Raw genomic sequence first — 7,520 nt, 5'->3', positions numbered from 1 at the left:
AGACCCTCCCCAAACTCATTACTGGAGTCTGACTTCATCTGACTCCTTCTGAAGACCCTCCCCAACCTCCTCCTCTAGACCACCTCTAGATTCTTCCCATACCATGTGGTGTGAGAGTGCCATCGAATTTTCTAGCACAGACTTGCTCTGTGTCAGATGATTCTAGCCTGCTTGTCCGATGCAAGCATCACAGATACTGAGGCTCCTTAAGAGTCTACCCAATATGGCGAACTTTTAATAAACTTTGCTTTTCTTTGGCTGAGAGAAGGAGTGAGTCGAATTCATTTGGCAGGACCTGGTGTGTTGGTATTTTGGGGTCTCAAGCACCCCTAACCCTAGACCTCATCATTTTATGATGATCCTCTTCAGTAGGAGACAGAGGCAGCTCAGTATCACCTGGCATTATTCCTGAAGCACCCACTAAAAACAGACCAATCAATATGTCTAAGGTATACATTATCATGGTGAACTGAAAGTCAATGTGACATAATAGAAAGATTAGTAGACTTGGAGTCAGGAGAATCCTAAGTCTGATTGCCACTATGGATGCCTTCATGGGACTACAGGAAGGCTGTTACAGTGATCTGTGCTTCAGTTTCATCATTGGTGAAATGAGAATAAAAATATACGAAATACTTCTCTCATAGAGTTATTGTGAAGCTCTTTAAAACAGATTTATTTCAGTGTTAGCTACTGTTATCATAGACTCAGTAATTGATTGCTTTGGTGAAAAGATTCATTTTCTATAAGAAATGCTCATTAAGACCACACTTCTGCAGGTGGAGGGAGTAATGCACCACTGTTGAGGCCAAGGATAGACTCCTTTGAGATGAATGGATTGGGACACACATTTGAATGCCACCTCCCTGTCTATATGAGAGATTTCTTTAGAAATGGTGACCAGACATAAGATCGAAGCCACTAGAATGAATGGCTTCCTCTTTTCTTCCCTGTGCTGGACCCTGGAGGAGTCTTCAAGACTTTTCCTGGAGGGGTTGGTATAGGGCTGGTCTCCACCCTAGGGGAAATGTCAAACCATGAACACATGGCACCTAAAGCCCTGGCACTTGGGCCCTTTGCTGACACTTCTGTTTTATTTCTTTCCCAAGTATAGGTGAATAAATAGTGACCTTGAGATGGACATGTCTGACTTTGGAAGCAATCTTGTGATTTCAAGAGGTTCAGAGACCCTGGGTTCCTTGGCTGGAGATGATTGATAGCAGGAGGGAGTTTCTGCTTTGGAGTGAATGTCTGCCAGGAAAACAAGGAACTCAGTCTCTGGGTCTAGCTTGCCACTAAACTGAGCTTCCATCAAGCCAGCAAAATACCAATAGATAGGACAAAAGAAGGTTAAATGAAATTAAAAGGAGTGGTCCTTGGAAGTACAGGAGCTCATAACAAAAAAGAGAACAGCAATGAGGTATTCTAAACTAGTTCTAAATTCTAAAACAATATGGTCACAACAGTTGATCTCTTTATGAGGTGCAAATTAAATTCTTGAATGAATCAGAAAGGATTCCTACATAGTTCCAACCTGACCTATTTAAGCAAGATTTTAACTCTGATTAATCAGAAATGGAGAAAAGTAAAAACATTGACTTTGATTACCACCATGTGAGATTGCTTTGAAAGACATAGTGTCCAGAACACAGGAGGCCCTCACCTCTACTCTGATCAGACTACACCTAGAATGCTGTGTTCAGTTTTGGCTGCCACATTTTAGGCTTGATACTGACAAATGAGAAAGCATTGAAAAGACAGCAAACAGAATGGTGAAAGGACTGGAGACCACACCATTTAAAGATCAGTTGAGAGTTCAAAGACTATTTAACTTGGATAAAGGAAGAGTTAAAGGAGACATGAAAGATTCCTTAAAGTATTTGAAGGTCTACTGCGTAGAAGAATTTTTCTACTTGTTCCCAGAGTATAGGACTAGTAGCAACAGGTAGAAGTTACACAGGCAGATTTTGGCTCAGAATGAGCTGCTTATGGAGATATTGTGTTCCCAACCAGTGGATATCTCTAAGGGAAGGCTGAATGATTTTTTTATTGGAGAAGTTGCAAAGGTAATAGTTTCTGAAGGTCCCCCAAACTCCAGTCATTCTGTGAAAGTATTTGGTACTTCCATTGATTCCAAGCTATCTTGTGCTTAAAAATATATTTTTCAACATTAATATTCTCCCAATGATGCCATATGGACATTAATCATGATCTCAGAAGAATAATTCCAGGTGACCCAAAAGGCAATAAAAAGATATCTCAGTGGTCAGTGAAAATGGTCGTACAATTGTCACCAGTAATGATTTGTATGTGATAAATGATGTGAAAGATGTTACATTTACATGGATGATTTGAAAAGGAGGTGGGCAAGCCATACTGTTAGAGCAGGGGTTGTGTCATGAACTCTTTTGACAGCTCTCTGATGAAGTCAAAGGACACTTTTTCAGAAAACTTTTTTTCTTCAAAATTAATAATTTAAAGAAATGCTAAATTTCAATTAGAGTTTAGTGAAAATAAAGATGGAATATTTTCTCTATCCAAGTTTATGGAACCCTTGAAGGGTTCCATGGACTCCTTGGGGTTAATGACCCTAGGTTAATAACTGCTGAATTAGAACAAGAAATAATAGATGAACAGCCTAAGTATTGGTAAATCATATTCTATTTAAAAAGAGAAGGGTCTCTAGTCCATTGGGTAGATCCTCCATGTAAGATTCATGAAGGATATGGACAAGAATCATATGAGAATGTAAGAATGGAATACAATCTGCACCATTGGCGGGAATACTGAGACTGATGAGATCACAAATATCCTGAAGTCTTGGAAGGAAGTCAACGAGAGAAGAAAAGAAGTTTTTAAAAAGTGCATATATTTTCCTGGATGAAGCAGAGTGATTTAATTAGCTTCTTTTGAGATATATCCATTTATTGACTCCATTATTATGCATATGACTGTCACTTTCTGAAGGTGATAGAGAACTTGGCCATGAGTCACCACTCCTTTCAACCTCCTCCTTTTACTGTGCACACTTATTAATCTCTTAACTTTTTCTAACCACAACCACTCTGTTCTATGCCAGCAGAAACCATCCCAACTAGTTTGTACCATTTAAAGGCAGTTTATCAATGGACAATTTGGGGCATTTGCGGGAAGGGGAGTTGGGGAAGGTTTTTTTCCTCTTCTGAATTAATAGACCATTTTAGTGGTTTAAATTTTGCCTTAGAAATGTAACTGTGTCACATTCCACTCTATGAGCTGGGCCAAGGAGATGCTGTTATTTCCAAAGATCTAACAAGAACAGAACTTTCTCACACTTGTTGAATAGCTCCAGATGCATTGAACAGGTGAATCTGTGAAACATGAGCAGGCCAACTGCTGAACTAATTTCAGAGAGGAGAGAAAGATATGTAGTTCTTGGGGAAAAGGGTGGTGGAATGTGGAAAACAGAAGGAACCCACCGATGAAACCATATCTTTCCTGTGATTATTACACAAGCCAACTAACACTCAATAGTTTAACCCAAAGGAATGCTAAGCAGGATCCTAACAGCCTGATCTCACCTCAGTTAGTCACACTTTGCTGCTTACCCAATGTTTTTTCCATTTATGACCACTGCTAGGGCAACAGGCCATTTATAGCCAGTAATTAATTCTCCCTTCATATAGCTTCACTTTGCCCAGTTACCAGATATTTCTCCATTTGTGAAATATTTTTTGTTTTTTGTTTTGTTTTGTTTATAGAGATCACTCTTTACATTAAATTGCTCTTTGATTAACAAGGATTTATTTTCTTTCTCTCCCACTGTCCTCCTCTTCATGCCCCCCCCCCATCTAATTGAGACAGGAAAAAAATAAAAGCAAAGCACTTGTAACTAATACACAAAGTTAAACACTATTTGGGGGATTGTCGGCCAATAATGTCCAATAATTTATTTTTTAAAAGATCATTCTTATTTGAAGGTTTCTAATATCTTAATGTAGGCTATGCATAGTTTGTTTCATACTTTATAGCATACCGACATCCTTTGCACAATTCTTTTAAGATTCTAATATTCATAGGATGATAGATTTAGAGCTGGAAAAAACCCCAAAGTTTATCTAATCCAGCCCTTTCATTTTACAGATGAGGGAACTGAGCCAGAAAATTTAAATGGCTCCTCCAGCATCACACAGGCTGTCAGTAAGAGAGCTGGGATTTAAACCTGGGTCCAAAGGCACTAAATCTTGGGCAGCCCTTAATTCTAGTGGCTTGCCTCGATTGATCATTTCCCTTTTACCCTGTACTTAGCTTGCTTGTACATAATTGTTTTGTTGGCATGTTGTTTCCTCCATTAGACTGTGTGCTCTTTGAGAGCAGGGACTGGCATACACCTTCCCAGCACTTATCTTCTGGAACACAGCAGGTACTTAATAAACATTTATTGACTGACTGACCTTTCATCGTACCACGTTGTTCTGCTTCTCCCCACCCCCAACATATTCTTATGATGACTCACTATAGTAGACTAGCCAGGTTACTCAGTGAAAATACAGGCTCTTCATTGGGAATCATAGAAAGATTCCATGGGTCCATGAACTTGGATGCAAAAAAACCTCAAAACCCTACATCGTTATTTTTACTAATCTTTAAATGAAATTTACTATTTCCTTCAATCATTTAAAATCATGACTTGGAGAAGTCCGTATGCCAAGGATATTTGCATTGTTAAGAATGCCTGCATTAGAGATCATTCCAGTAGAGCACAAAATCTCACAGATCCTACCAAGTTAAAGACCTTCAGGTACAAACTGACTCCAAGATGGACTACAGTAATATGACTGATCTTTCTAGGTCTAGAGAAACCCATAACCAGAGTGACATTGGGGTGATGAATTTTCTAGCCCCAGAAATTTTTTAAGACCAGTTACTAAGTTGTTTAAGAAATGCAATCTGCCTTCGTGAAGGGAGTACCCACACCAAAAAACTCATGGATCCTTAGAGTATTGCAGAATCTAGGCTATTTCCTGGATCATAGATCAAGAGATGGGAGCTTGCAAGAGTTCCTCAGGTAGATATGTGGCATCTAAGATGATCACAAAGAAAGGGTATGATGCTGTAAAGGCAGACAGAGAAAAATATAACCTACCAGCCTGGCAGAAGACAGACAGTGAGGAGACTGTATCCAGGAGTGCAATTAACAGATACAGAGAAAGTGCAACTGTTACTGAGATAGCATCTCCAAAAATGCTTTCATGTCTTTAGCCATGTCAGAAGATGAGCCCTCAGCCAAAGCATTTTCTTTTCAGAGATCTGAGCAGAGGCATGGAAATCTAATAATGACCTGCCACTCTCTGGGCATGTCAATGGCAGAATGCCATCGTGATCAAGAAAGACAACCAATACCAAACACAATGGCAATAAGAATTTCCAAAAAGGACAACTTATTTAGGTTAAGGATCTTTGCTTTTGTCATCTGTAAAACGGAAATAATAAAGCTGCATATGCACAGCTTACAGGGCTGTCTTGAGGAAAGCATTCAGTAAACTGTAAAGCATAACATATGTGTGTGCTATTACACATGAATGAAGCTCTTACTAAGTGTTTACTATGTACAAAGTCACATGTGTGCATGTGCATGTGTGTGTGTGAGCAAATAATAAAATAAGATGGCTCCTGTTCTCAAGAAGCTCACATTCTAATTGGGCAGACAACACAGACATATAACAAATAGTGTATGATACCACACATCCTTAAAAAAAGTAGTATAAAAGACAGCTGAACCATAAACTATAAATTCCATTCAGGAAAAATAGTAACTGACATTTATATAGCTTATTAACATTTTCAAAGCATATTATATGTATTATCTCAATTGAGCCTCAAAATAATCTGTGCCTGAAAAATACCTTTATTTCACAGATGAGGAAATGGAGGCCCAGAGAGATTAAGTGACTAGCTCGTAGTCATACAGCTAGGAGGTGTCAGAGGCAAGATTTGAACTCAGGTGTCTTGACTCCAAGTCCAGTACTCTGTTCACTGTACCTCTCTATTCCTAATTATTCCAATATTTTGAGCTAACCACAAATATGTATTAAGCACCTACTGTTCTAAGGAACTATGCTAGGCCCTGGGGATACAGACAAAAAATGGAATAGTTGTCTGCCCTCAAGGTGCTTATGCTCTACTGCTAATCTGATGCATCTAACTATTTTTCCCCCCGGGGGGAGGTAGGGCAATTAGAGTTAAGTGACTTGCCCAAGGTCACATGGCTAGTAAGTGTTAAGTGTCTGAAGATGGATTTCAAATCAGGTCCTTCTGATTCCAGGGCTGCTACTCTATTCACTGCGCCACCTAGACACCCCCATCTAACTACTTTTAACAGCTTCTCATGATTTAAATGACTAGACTACTTAGGGTAGCTGAAAACCAACCTGTTGAACTAGTTTATCTTTCTATCACCCCAGCATCTAACTCACTTTGTTACACATGTTGTTGTGGACTTGAGATTACATCCCAACCATGCAGGGAGCTCCCTACTAAGAACCCTGTGTCTACACATTGAGAATGGGACGCTGAGAGGTTAAGTAACTTTGCTGGTGTCCCATCCCACAGCTAACAGATATCAAAGGTGTGCCTTGTCCTCAGACCTTCCCAACTCCCAGGTCACCTCTGTCCTTTATAGCACATTGTCTTTCAGTTTATACCAATCAGAACAGTGCTATTTATGTTCATTTTAATGAAACGCTAACAATGAAATTTATGAATAATAGCATCTCTGTTCTCAACAGTAAGAAGATTTTTAGAAACGTATGGAGATCTTTTCTTTCCAGCTACAGTCTGATTTCTCTCTTTTTCATGGTTAAATGTTTCAGATTTATGTCTGCCCTGTCCCATTTTTTCATCACTCCCTCCAGTAATTTGTCTACTATCTTCACTTTTTTTTTAATGGTATTTGATGACACTGAGTATCCCCTTCTTGTGATACTGTATTGTCCATGGGCCCCTCTCTATCTTTTTTTGCTTATTCTTCTTCTCCATTCCATCCTGTTAGGGGTAGCATCACACCAGACCCAGTCCTAACACCTGGCTATGCCCCTGACTGCGATCACTTTCCAAGGATGATCATCCAGTAACAAGACCTCAATTCTATACTTAGTATATGCAGATTAATCTCAAATGGAAATCTCTAAACCTAAAAGACACTTGGATGTCCCATTGAAATCTGAAACTCATATGTGAAATACTGAATTTGTCATCCATCCTCCTTAAGAATAGGGATTTTCATTGAGGGTCTTTGCCTCCTCAGTGGCTGGCAACATGGTGGACACTTAAAAAATATTTGTTGATTGATTGTCCCTCCATAAAAAGGATCCATTTGTAAGTTCATGGTTATAATAACAATGACAGCTCAGTTTTGCCCCCTTGGGGCTCATTAACCTAGGTAGGTGGTGCAGTAGATAAGAGTGCTGAGCCTGAAGTCAGGAAGACCCAAGTTTAAATCTGGCCACAGATACTTAGGGGCTGTGTGACCTTAAGCAAGT

General features: G+C 39.3%; 1 protein-coding gene across 8 annotated transcripts in view; it reads right to left on the bottom strand.

Annotated features, from left to right (window-relative positions):
• The window catches only part of MYBPC1 (myosin binding protein C1), a 179,129-nt gene that overhangs the window by 80,751 nt on the left and 90,858 nt on the right, over positions 1-7,520 (bottom strand). The window lies entirely within an intron of this gene.

This window comes from Petaurus breviceps, unplaced genomic scaffold, assembly GCF_028583685.1.
Source record: "Petaurus breviceps papuanus isolate PSGF00001 unplaced genomic scaffold, PetGlider_PUasm1.0 225, whole genome shotgun sequence".
Lineage (NCBI taxonomy): Eukaryota > Metazoa > Chordata > Mammalia > Diprotodontia > Petauridae > Petaurus > Petaurus breviceps.
This window is presented reverse-complemented; position numbering and strand designations above follow the sequence as displayed.